General features: G+C 33.9%; 1 pseudogene across 1 annotated transcript; it reads left to right on the forward strand.

Annotated features, from left to right (window-relative positions):
* The first annotated feature begins 4,374 nt into the window (after positions 1 to 4,374).
* LOC148920401 (putative lipid-transfer protein DIR1 pseudogene) lies at positions 4,375 to 5,012 on the forward strand (annotated as a pseudogene). Its single transcript, XR_016124311.1, has one exon. The product of XR_016124311.1 is annotated as a putative lipid-transfer protein DIR1 pseudogene (transcript).
* The last annotated feature ends 8,797 nt before the right edge of the window (positions 5,013 to 13,809 follow it).

A 13,809-nucleotide genomic window follows, 5' to 3' on the forward strand; every position in this document is an offset into this window, starting at 1 on the left:
TAAACTAAGAAATGAAAGGCAAGATTTTCCGCATTTTATCGGATAGTATTTTTGGATAAGATTTTATTTTATTAGTTGTATTGGTTGGTATTTATTATGAGGATTTGGTGTTAAAAGTGAAGAGTATTGGTTGGTATTTATAGACACTAGCGAACTCGGAATTTTTTTAGCGGAAATGCAATATTGACTAAGTATGAAAAATGGTTTTTGAATAATCATTTTCTCAAGATAATTTTTGGCGGCTTTTATTCCTTACACATCAAATAAGAAAACTTGATTTTATGGGATTTTAATATGAAGTGACTTAATGAGCCATCATTTTTAGCCTAAATCGTATTTTTCACTAAAACCGATTTTTCATATTTTGATTTGGTGGGAATTTGATTTTCTAGTATTTTTATTTGAATCCAAATGGGGGGTACTTCTTATTTACATTGTAAACTTAAGTAAATGGAGTAATATAAAAATAAATAAAAGTAAAAGGACAAAGACATTTACTTAAATGTTGAAAATGGAAATAAGGTATAAGTAAGCATTTTTTCACTTTTTCGGATTTTTTCAATTTATTACATCAGACATGGTACATAATTGCTAGTGGACCACACGCGACAGCAAGCCAACCCACACCATCTTGCCGAGCCTCCATGCTGAAATAGGTTTTTACCCCAAACCCCCCCAGCCCTCCCCCAAACCCCACTGCTGGAAATGCTCTAAGAGACTATCAATCAATCTATAAGCAAATGCTACCCGTTGCCCTTTTTGTTGACTTCATTGAATTTAGGGAAGTGAATAAGAGCATTCACAATGGTTGACTTCATCGAATTTAGGAAAGTATAAAAATGAATAAAAGCATCCGCAATGGTTGTTTAATAATTTAATGCAATTTGAATTAATCTATTGAATTGAACTGCATACCTGCAATCGCAATTCAATAACGTTTATTAAGTCTCATGATGGCTCGTTTGGAACTTTTGGATCAAAGCTTCATGAGTAGTGGTTTAGGAAGAAACACTCCTCCTTTCCAATAAAAGTCAAGTGAACAAGAAAATTGAAGTATTGATAAGCTTTAAAATCAAAATACCCATAGTAATTTTTGGTCGTAAAAATGCCAAAGTGATTTCCTATGATTCATTATAATATTTTAAGATTTTTTACATAAAGTGCTTTTAAAAGTTTCAAACACTCAACAAAATATCATGCTTTTATATAGTGCACTTTTAAATGTGATATCCAAACGATAAACTACTTATTTGTACTTGTCATAAGCACTATTGACATGCTATTAGCATAATTTCTCTCAAACGATGTCTATTACTTGGCCATCTTGAAGAGATAGCCTATATATATAAAAGGTTTTTCAAAATGTTGAATGAAGGGGTGGAGTTCTTGGAATTTTGCAATTGGATTTTGAAGAGGTATAGTTAATTTGGCTCAGCAATTTTACTCACTATCTTTTCATTGTTAGTTTTCTTAACTTTATATATATGAGTAATGCTACACTTACTACATTTATATCCCACATTTTCATACCACCTTATGTGGCAGATGAAGTTCACATCAATTAAAAAGTGTCAATAAATCATAAAAGATAAGAAAACTTTAAATTAATTTTAATTGATGTGTTGTCCACCTCATATGCCACATTGGTATGAGAAGTATACAAATGTGGTAAGAGTAGCATTATTCTATATATATATATATATATTCTTTATTGATCCTCAAATAATTTTATTTTTTGGATCCAAACCATCTATTTTTTAGGTCTTCATTCATAGATCATCCTTACAAAAAATTAGACAAATCGGAAACCATTTCGACATCCAATTGTGTCCTACAAAATCAATTGCTTCAAGAAAATACTAAAATTTCAATAAATCAATTGAATAGTCAAATGATATCGGATTCAAGTGATTTTTTGTAGAAATGATCTTTGAATGTGTATCTATAAAATAGACGGTTTGGATTAGTGAAATACAATCCAGAGTTTGTTCAAATTTATTTGAGAGACAATGAAAGCTCTATATATATATATATATATATTCAAGTTGCTTTGAATGTTTTTACTTTTAGTTTTATTTTATACGAGCTTTGAATGTTTTGTTTAGTTTTATGTGATTATATTTTAAGGGAAAAAATACTCAAAATCCAGGTTTTATTAGTTAAATTAAAGTAGAATCTTTCATGCTTGAGTGTGATCGATCATATTTTTAGTTTCTTTATTGCTATTGCCTCTATCTTCCTTACCCTTCTCCTTATTGTGGTGATTGTTGAGATTTTTATTGTAATTAGTTGCTTATTATAAAATTTAAAACTTGGAAACCTTAAAAAATATAAAAAGAACACATTGCTCATAGTCTTAAAAATTCTTTGGATAAATATTTTCTTAAAAACCAATGATTAGTTTATAAAATAAAAACTACAATTTTAGTGTGCGTGTATATGGGCACATTTTAGACTTTTGTCCTGGACCATTGAGAGCTCGGGACTGACCCTATTCATCACATAGCACCCTCTATTGCAATTGCATCTATTTCAATGAACTAAATCACACCATTACAAGTGAGATTTTCCTGTTTTAGTTCAATTTCATGCAATAAAATTGCATTGATCTTAACCATTGTAGATGCTCTAAGATGATTCACTTATGCACTCAAACCAAATTTTGGGATAGTTTTTTTTCAAATATCCATTGAAAAAAGGAAACTGGAGAAAAGCCATTAGGAATTGAAGAAGCCCAATAAATTAAGACCGAAAAGAATTGAGTATTTTATATAAGTGATATTAGGAGAAAAATGAATCAAAGCTAGGAATTCGGGTGTATGGGTGCTCTTAACTACTCTCTACAAGTGCCTTGCAATGAAATATTGCATCTTTGAGAAGACCTTGAAACTTTAACCTCAAATCAAAGGAGGAACCACCTCAACCACAACCACTACACTAATCTTGTTTGTGCATGTTCAAAAATGCATATAGATATAATCAACATTTATTGAGCTTCACCAAAATTAAAAAGGTACATTTAAGAGAGATAGTCTAAATTAAAAGAGAATGAAGTTTCTCACACACACTACCAATGTGTCATGGAAATTGAACCTGCATCAAGACTCTTTTCTAATGGGCTAGACTCTGTTGGCTAAAGTGACTATATTTAAGAGAACAAAACCAGCACAAACAAAAGGTTTAAAGGCCAAAATCCAACAAAACCTAGAATGAGAGCAAAGGATCACTGCCACCTACCACAAAGCAAAGATGAGCATCGACTAAAAGCAGCTGCAAGCTTACAACAACTGGCCAAGCCGAAAGAACATTTTTTAACCACATGTTCGATCACTTGACTCAGGAAAGGCCTTTGTTTTCTTTATTCATTTCTCATTAATATATGAGCATCTCTTAACCAACTAAATAACAACGAACGTATCGGATTCACACAAAATTAAATGCATCCATTCAAAGTAGATTGAAAGCACGGTCCAGGAATTTTTATATGGGCTGGTTATAAATGATCTCTCAGAACATGCATGTAGATAAATCCTACCATAAATACTAGGTGGCGGGTACAGATGTGATATTTTCACACCGAAAAGATAGTATTGGAACTCATCAGATAATGTCGTACAAATTATATATTTGTAATTAATTTGACAAACAAACAAGATTGACAGCCGTTAGGCCAACTGTCAAGAAAAAAAGGTCATAACCCTTTCTTGTCGACAAAGTAAATATATATTGCGGAATTCTTTAAATAATTTTGTTTGATGGACATTTTTTAGGGTCTTCTATAAAAAAATAAAAAATAAAAAAAATTCAACAATTCAAATCATTTATTTTTTAAGTCTACATTCATAGATCATAATTGCAAAAAATTATACAAATCGAAAACCGTTTCGACATCCAATTGTGTTCTTCAATGAACATACAGTACTTCAAAAAAGTAATAAAATTTCAATAACTCAATTGAGTTGTCAAATGATATCGGATTCTAGTGATTTTTTTGTAGAGATGATCTTTGAATAATTATCTATAAAATAAACGGTTTGAATTAGTGAAATATAATACGGAGTAGGCCCTATAAAAGTGTTCCTCAAATAAACTTATCTGGATACATTGACGAAGCGAAGACGAAAAGAATAAAATAAGAGCAAGAGGTTAAAAACCTAAAAACCAATTAATATCCAGACAAAATAATGCGTTGGGCTACTTGAAGACTTATCTCCACCACAAATGTTGATCCCGTGACACTACAGCATGGCCAGTTTCATGGTTCACGGGCCGCATGCATGGCCCCCTTCCTTCCCTATCCCTCGCACCAATACTCTTTTTATTGTCAATAAATAAATACATAAAAACCCACCAATATAATCCTTTGGTTTCCCTATAAAACCCAACAACTAGGAGCTCCTAAAATCCACACACACACACCAAAGAAGTAAAAGAGAATCAGTATCTGATCATGAAGGGTTTTCATCAAAAGCTCCTAGTTGTTGTGGCTGTGGTTTTGGTTGCACTTGCAAGCAATGGTGGTTTTGTTCAGGTTTGTGATGCTCAGAACATATGCAATGTCTCTATGAATGGTTTGATGACTTGCAGGCCAGCCGTGACCGCCCCAAACCCGGCCCCGCCTACAACCGCCTGCTGCTCGGCGCTGTCCCATGCCGACATGGGCTGCCTTTGCTCCTACAAGAACTCCAACCTCTTGCCTTCTCTAGGGATTGACCCTAACCTTGCCCTCCAGCTTCCTGCCAAGTGCAGGCTTCCTCATCCTGCCAATTGCTAGACTGTGTGGTTTAATAAACAACGTGGCCGGTAACGTGATTAAGATGTGATTAATCATGTAATCACATGTTGAACTTGGATAATGATGTCTACTATATAATTAAGTGTTTTGAGTTGAATAACTGTGTTTCATTGTCGTTGTACGAAGCTTATGGTTTCGTGCAATTTGCTACGATGTTGTTGGATATGGAATATGTAATACAATACCTACAATATAAACCTTGGTTTTCACTATATAAGTAGTTGCCTGGAATTTCTCTCTCATAAAGGAGTGCAAGTTCTTTTTTTTCCGATGTCATTGACAGCGATAATTAGATTGCAGTCCATTTTTTGTACTAGTTTTCAATTTGGAGCCGTCGTATAATATTTTGGTTGACTACTAAGGTTCATTAACTAGGTGTGCAACTCACATTTTACAGTTGGTTGACCTCTTTCACTTCCACTCATGTAGACAGAAATTAGAAACTCCGAAGCACCCAATGAATATTTGTATAAATCCCTCTCCCCCAATCACTTGTATTAAAAATAAAATAAATAAAAATTTACGGTTGAATTCGTGTGTTTTACTTGTATTAAAAATAAAGTAAACCCTTCTCCCCCAATCATTTTTTGCCTTGTTTTTTTATCTGCGTGAATTATAAGTCACACATCTTTGTGTTGTCTTTCTTACGTAATAAGCACGCTCCTGTCTTGTCTTTTAGGTATACATAACCTGTCTTTATATCATGACTTGTAGTAATCAATTAACTTACCTAAAAATTTTCCCTTGGGAATTCATATATTGCTTATATACATATACATATTTAAGGGAAGGAAAATTCTAGAGTCTTTTGGTGTATAGATACACCAAAGGATATAGACCATTGGATTGAGAGAAAAAAAGAAGAAGTAAATCTACACCATTCAATTTGGGGTAACCTGAAAACCTGTTATTGTAGGTTAAAATTAAAATATATTTGGTATTAAAATTAAAAACAAACCACGCTATACCCAAAAAAGTATAAACCAGAATGTAAAAACACTCTTGGCAGTTATTATTCTCCATTCAAACTCTATGTTGGCTCCTCTTCTTCTCCATTAGAACTCGTTTTGTTGGCGATGTCATTGCACTGGCCTTGGTTATAGATGATCCTCTCCCTTTCTTTACTCGTTTTTATGGCCGATGCCTTTTAGCCCATGTCTCTGTATTGCTTCCTCTTTGAATATATTAATGAAAGCATTTTCAACCAAAAAGTCTGTCTTTCCATAATTGCCAAATCTCTATCCCAAAATTGCCAAATCGATACCCATCAATTGCGAAAGCGATACCCATCAGTTGCTAACTGGATATATACAATAAAGAGACGATTTTATGTTGATTTGTTACCAATTACCAGATCATAAAAGGGCATTTGCCTTTCCATTGTGCAATTAGCAAATACATTGCATGTTTTTGCATTTTCACAATGGAATTACTATAGTTAATAATTTGCTATGTTTGTTTATGCAATTGATAGATACATTTCACACTTTTATATTTGGACAATGAAATTACTATAGTTAGATTGGTGTGTTTGTTTTGTACAATTGCCAAACAGTGAGTGGGGTTTTGCAATTCAAGTTGGTAATTGCCAACTTGTTAGGAGCCTTTTCTATGTTAAGTATTTAAATGCCAAAATATAACATGTGTGTTATAAAATTAGAGGGAGAAAATGTAGAGAGAAGTGATATACTAAAAATGAAGTTTCACAATGTTTATTCTTTTGTTAATCTTTGGTAGAACCACCTATTTATAGGCTTACAAGATAGGAGATTGAATACCATCATTTACAATATACCTATAGGTTACAAGCACTAATTACAAATACTTAGTGCATAGGTTACATAATATCCAATGGTGGAATACTAAGAGGTATGGTGGTCATCTACCAACTCATGCATTTACAACACTTCCCCTTGGATGTCCACCATACAATGACATAGTTTCCTCATTGATATGGAAAACCCAGTGGAACAAAACCAAAGCGAAGGGAAAAAGAATGAAACTTTCTTCTAAATCATTGATATGGTGTTGGATGCGCTTATGTTGCCTCGTTAAAACCTTGCTAGGAAAAATCTAGTGGGACAAAAAGCTAGTTGAAAGGAAAAAGAGTACAATGCGCATATGTCCTGTATGTAGTAGAATTGGGATGCTCTCCCTGATTGATATCTCCCCCTGATTAATATCTCCCCTTATCTGATTTGAGCAATACAAGCAACATTGTCTTCATACATGATCGTCTATCACACTATTCGACCTATTTTTCACTTTTCATTAAATAGTTAGAATATGTTACAACAATATCAAATTTGAATTCAAAATACTCAAACTCTTAGTGTTAACTCTTAATTAAGAATATTGTGCTACTTTATATCCTTCAAGGGGTCGCTTCATCCGATGTATCTCAAATATTTCATGAGCTTTGAGGATCTCCATGTACCATACAGTCTTAATAAATATGCATTTAACACATGCTATAAGTTTCGCATTAAAATAACAACTGCACTTATAGAAATGTGGATGCATCTACGATGAGATGGGAGACTAAAACCATGTCTCTCCTAAGAAACCTTATGTCATATTAGTGATTTTATTTTACTTCACAAACACCAATTCGTAACCTTCATACTTAACATTTGTAATTTGGTGTTTGGGCTATAGGTTCAATATCTCACACTTCATATTTAGTGATAAATGGAATTGCCTATTTCCATTTTGGCCAATCACTTAACTTGTCGACATTCATAAGGCGATTTAATTTAATCATAGCCCTTGATGATTGTAGTAGCTACTAATAAACCAAATGTATCATCAATTCATGATCCCACAATTCTTATGTGCATGCGCATTTATAATTTATAAGCATCTCATTGCTTTGGGGTACCAATACCTCTTCAAGAGCTGATGTTGTCACTTATGGGACAAACATCTCTTTTACGATGAATTAATTAGAATATGTAGATCATAACCTCATATAGAGCGTTATTTTTTTTATAGTGCTTGATTTTTCAAATAATCTCCACTTCTAGGGAGTTTAGTTTTTAGAACCTATATTTTTGTCATGCTCATAGTCACTTATTGTCATGTTAATGAATTGTGATACATGAATATCAATCCATGCTTGCATATTCATAACTTTATATATGCATTATCTTGATGAGACAAAAGCGGACTGATTCAACACTATTTCACGACGTTCTTCAGGAACTGTCATTTTTCCCCCTATAACGGCGGGAAAATTGTCTCAAAATTTAAGAAAATAAACTCACAATCATTATCAAATATGTGACCATTTTAGTAGGCACATTTAGTAAAACTGATGAAGTGATTCATAATTAAATGTTGTATAGGTTCACAAATATCCCCTTGAATTAGCGCTCAAAGTCAATTTTTGACTGAGATGATCTTATGATAGCTTTTATTTGTGAGCATTCTTTGTAATGATATTTGTTGGACAAGACAATATTTTGAGTCTTTAAACGATGTCCTTACAAATTATAAAAGTCTTATGTATCATTGTAGAACATGGATTGCCAAGATAGTCATGCCACAACTTAAAAGTTATTCGGTCAATGAACTTCTGGTTCATGATATCATAATCTTCAACTACTTTAATAGTTGTGTAATATTAGGGCCTCATGAACTTTTGGTTCATGACATCATAAACTTCCTACCCACAAAAGAAAGTATGAAGTTTCTCCAATAGACGCCTCTAGATGTCAATATTGGGGCGGTAATACAAAACATTACCATTGTAAAACGAAATTAACTAATAACCCAACATAAATAAAAATGAAAATAAAATGAGTAAAGTGGTATAAACGAGGAATAAAATAAATAAATTCAAGACTATGAAATTCCAAGATAATCCAATATTAATGTGGATTCAATATGTAGATAAAACTACAAGTTTAAGAATTGGATTTCTAACCAATACAGGTTCATACAGGCACAAATAAGTGATGAACTTCAGGTTCATATATAGTATTAAGATCCATGAAAAACTATGAACTTCAGGTTCATATCAATGTATATTCGGAACTTCAGGTTCGAATACGTAGATCTAAATAAATTGAATTAATAGTTGTGCTTTGAACTTCATACTCAAATCGATGTATATGCACTCGAAACTTCTAGTTCTTGTTATTGACATATGTATGCCTCATGGAATTCTGATTTTGATTAATACAAAATCGAGGAGTTTAATGTCCTTGCTCTTTAAATTCGTGGAACTTCACGCCCTCAATTATTTGGAATCAAAGAACTTTAGGTTCTGATTCAATCAAAAGAACTCTAGGTCCTAATCTAGTTATATGATAAGGATCGAGGAACTTTGGGCCCTGATCTTTTGTATAATACAAACTCATCATAATAATTAAGAACATACTTAAAATTAAATAAACAAACAAATAAAAAAAAACATGGCATTATATTCATGTGTAATAAGAATAAGAATTTTTTTTTCTTAAATAAGCATGATGAAGTCTGATGGTAAGTACAAAGAAACTCTATACCATGTAATTACTCTAGCTCATATAAGAAGAATGAAAATTTAGAGAAAGAAAACATACCAAGAGCAATGTCGTGCTGATAACGTGTTATAAAACTGGAGGGAGAAAATGTAGAGAGAAGTGATATGCTAAAGATGAAGTTTCACCATGTTTATTCTTTCATTAATCTTTGATAGAACCACCTATTTATAGGCTTACAAGATAGGAGATTGAATACCATCATTTACAATATACCTATAGGTTACAAACACTAATTAGAAATACTTAGTGCATAGATTACATAATATCCAATAGTGGAATACTAAGAGGTATGGTGGTCATCCACCAACTCATGCATTTACAACAATGTGTCCTTTATTTTCTTATTAATTATAAATTAATAGCATGTTACTGTACATGCCAGATCATGAATTAGTAACTGCATCCAATCTCCAAAAAATCCTCATTTCCAGGCAATGGATGTTGAAACAAACAACTAGAACAAAAGGCAAAAGAGCCCTGCAATGCGGAGAGTGCAAGGGTACTGATCACAACAAGATAAATTGTCCAAACCGAAATCTTAATGATATGAGTGTGCGCAAAAAGGACTATACAAGCGACGGGAGCAACCGTCTCACTAGTTTTGGATCACAAGAGGATAGAACCCGTTGGAACTAAACATTACCTGCATCCTTGATATTGGGGAAGTGGAATACCATAACGTTGTACATTAGAACCTAAATCTTATAAATTGCAAGATTTATGTGCCTATTTACAAGTTTATGCACATGGTTTACCATGTCATGGTAAACTCTAATCCATAATATGGTAATCTTCTATTTATATTGGTAAGGATCCCAATTATAATGAATTGGAAATTGTGGACGTTAATGATGTAAATGGGGTCTTATTTCAAGTAAAAACATATGTTGACTACAATAAGAACTAATATTACAACATTGGGGAAGTGGAATATCATAACGTTGTACACTAGAACCTAAATCTTATAAATTACAAAAACATCCACGAATATTATTCCAAGTGCATTTTCCATGTAGCGCGATTAATGATTCGAAAGGATCAAGCTTGATATCATAAATCGACACATTAAACGATATAACTTGTCGCACTGCACTGCCAATAACGACCCAAAACCCATTTCCACAATGACATTTTTTGTTCTCATCACATAAAACACTTATTATTGTCCTTCAAATCCTTTGGACTACACCGCGTGCCTATCTTCAAAGAAATCTTCTTCGACATGCTAGCATAACCATTTTTAGGTATTCATACTCCGCTTGTTTATTAACATTCAGCTTTTTCCCTATAGCCGCAATTTCTTTCTTGGTCTGAGGAACAAAGATTTACACCCCAAAAAAAAAAAAGTTTCAATTCGTTCTCAATTAAAGTGTGAATGGATATATAAATCTTTCTAGGTGTTGGATTGGACCCATTTTTATCCACCTTCTCGACCAATTTTTGTTGCTTCATTCATCCCCTTGATTTTCCTACATAAAAAATTAACAAGGAATCTCATTTATTTAGTTATATATAATATATTTAATGGACTAGATAAGTCATTTAACACTTACCAATTTTTGTTTGTTGTTTTTTCCTCTTTGCAATTCCCATTATTTTTCTTTCCCACCATATTATAATTTCAATTAATGAAGAGTCTCTACTATGAACCTGCATTCATGAAACAATATTTAGTGAATAATGGATAATGGGTGATTATAAGTTTTTATCAAGTGGCAAATTGCTTATCGCTTTGGTAATTACTCAATATCAGTTTGGCAATGCTTGTCTCTCGATTGGAGATTACTGTCTATCGATTTGGTAATAATTTATAGGGAGTTTCACTAAAACACCCAAAATGGAGGTTGAAATTATAAAAAAACCCAACACCCAAAACACTTTATAAACACACCCAAAACTCATCATTACACACACTCAAAACTCATTTATAAACACACCCAAAAAGTTGACTTTTGAGTTGATTTTGGGTGTGTTTCTATGTTTAAATAGTGCGTTTTTTTATAAATACATGTCTAAGATTGGGTTTATTTATAAATTTGTATAATTTATAACTATTGCAAAGCGATAGACAATAATTCCCCAACCAAAATGGCGTAATTGTGAAATCGATATCGGTGAATTGCCATATCGATAATCCAGAACTGCCAAATCGATACCCATATTGCCCGATCGATACCCATCAATTGCCAAATCGATATACAGTAACTCACAGATTGATATACAATAAAGTCTCCTCCTACAAACCTTGCTAAAAAACGTCGCCTACAAGTTTGAACGTAGAGACACTTGCTATTGCTACAAAAACATTTTGGAAGACAGATGACAACCAATAGAGGAGATGGAAAACTTCACCACAAGCAGCGGCACCAAGTTCAGTGGCAGAGATTTTTTGGGGTTTGAAGTTCAGCCGCAGAGATAGTTTGAAGAGCAAGGAAAGAGAGTCATGATGAACCCTTAACCTACTATAGCAGGTTTCTAAATATATATAAAATAAAAAAAAAAAAAAAAAAGCACATGCTAATTAAATTTAAAATAGATGGTGTAAGGGTACACAAGGTGTAGCGTAGACGTTGCCATCAAGGGAACCCATATTGATAATAAACTTTAACATTCCCCTCTAAACCCTAAACCAATAAACATACTTTATTTAAGGGAAATTCTATATGAACCCCATTAATTTCTCTTTACACCTTAATAATTTTTTATACCCCACTAAATTTTAATAAAATTTCAAATTACTCATTATACCCCTTTTTTTTCCCCTAAATTGCCCTCATGAACTCCATTCCCTAACTCACTATGTAAACCCCATCCCATATCATACATCACCACCGAAAACCCCCTTCCCTTTCAGACACACCCCATCTGAAATCAAATTCCACCACATTTGATACCAAGCCCAATGCCATCGAAAATTCCCTCCTCTTGCAAACACACCTCATCGCACACCCCATCAGATTTATAACAACCTCCACCGCACACCCCATTCCTTTGCCATTGCAAAACCCATCTCTACTCACCACCGAACCCCCATCTCTGCAAACCACCGAACCCCATCGCACAACCCATCTCTGCAAACCCGAACCCATCTCTAAAACAGAGTCATCACACCCATCTCTGCTCACCACTGAACCCATCTCTGCAAACCACCGAACTCCATCACACAACCCATCTCTACAAACCCGAACTCATCTCTGTCAAGTTTTCACAAATCCTTTGAGCCAAGGTTTGATTTCAATTTTGATTTCTATATTTACGTTTCTAAGTGTTGATTAAGCCTATGTTTGATATCACTTTTGAAAAGCCAAAGTCTGATTTTGATTTTTTATTTCAACATTGTGGGTTGTATGGTTCAAACCTGGTTTTACGAAACTGAATTTTAGTTTCGATGGATTACCACCAAAATGGTTACATTGATTCAGTGGTAGTCCACCGAATTTGAACATGAGTTGTACAAAAGTTGATTTTACTTTCGGTGGGTTACCACCAAAAAGTGTTATTTTGTTTCGGTGGTAGTCCACCGAATTTGTTTCTATTTTTCAGGAGATTCCCACCCAATGTATTTCGATTTTTCGGTGGTACTCCACCGAATATATGTTCTTTTTTCAGTGATCATCTACCGAATACGTTACTGAGTGTGTACTTAATATTGTTTGTTTTTAGATATGAAGAGGACTTCGCAGAGGTACTACTGAGGCTTCATCATCCCAACCTAATAGACAGCATCCCACGGGGTCTCCTCTTGCCCTCACCTCCATAATCAGACCTTTTAATTACAATGACAATATTATTCATTTTTCCTTGTGCACAAGCCCATCTAAGTAATGCATCTCTACCATTGAATATCTACACATAAAACTCATATTATTTAAACATAAAATTTGAAACATTAATGATTGTTGAGGCCCAAAAAATTCACAGTTTGGCCCAAATAAATTATTGGCCTAATGCGATACCTTCATCGAGAAGAAACCCGATTTGGGCACGCGAAAGTTCATCATATGCGCTTGCACACATGCCACGCCAAGCGACACGCTACACCAAACAAGGAATTATTATTTTGCACCTAATCACGCCACAAGTTTAAGTGGGCCAAGCCATGCAAGATGCCTGGGGCTTGCTTGAGTGGGTTGTGGTATGGATGGTAATAAGTTGTCATGAGGACCCATTGATGAGCCGAGAAATGGAGGTTCCGGGTTGCTTGGGAGCCTCGGAACCCAAGCTCATTTCTTAGGCCCAAACATGTGGGTGAGCACAAAGAGAAAATATCTCAACCAAAATAGCATATTGACTCAACCAAAAAGCCCAACACCTCAAGCCAAACCTTGGTGAAGTTGGCTCATTTATTTGATAAGCCAATCCATTGTTCTAGAAGGCCCACATAAATAAAATAAAGACCTGCAAAACCATCAGCACTTTGCTGGAAAACAGAAGCCACGAAGGAAAGTCCTGAAAAGCTATTGAGAAGCTCCAGCACATGGGAGG

This window comes from Prunus mume, linkage group LG2, assembly GCF_029339155.1.
Source record: "Prunus mume cultivar Tortuosa linkage group LG2, ASM2933915v1, whole genome shotgun sequence".
NCBI lineage: Eukaryota > Viridiplantae > Streptophyta > Magnoliopsida > Rosales > Rosaceae > Prunus > Prunus mume.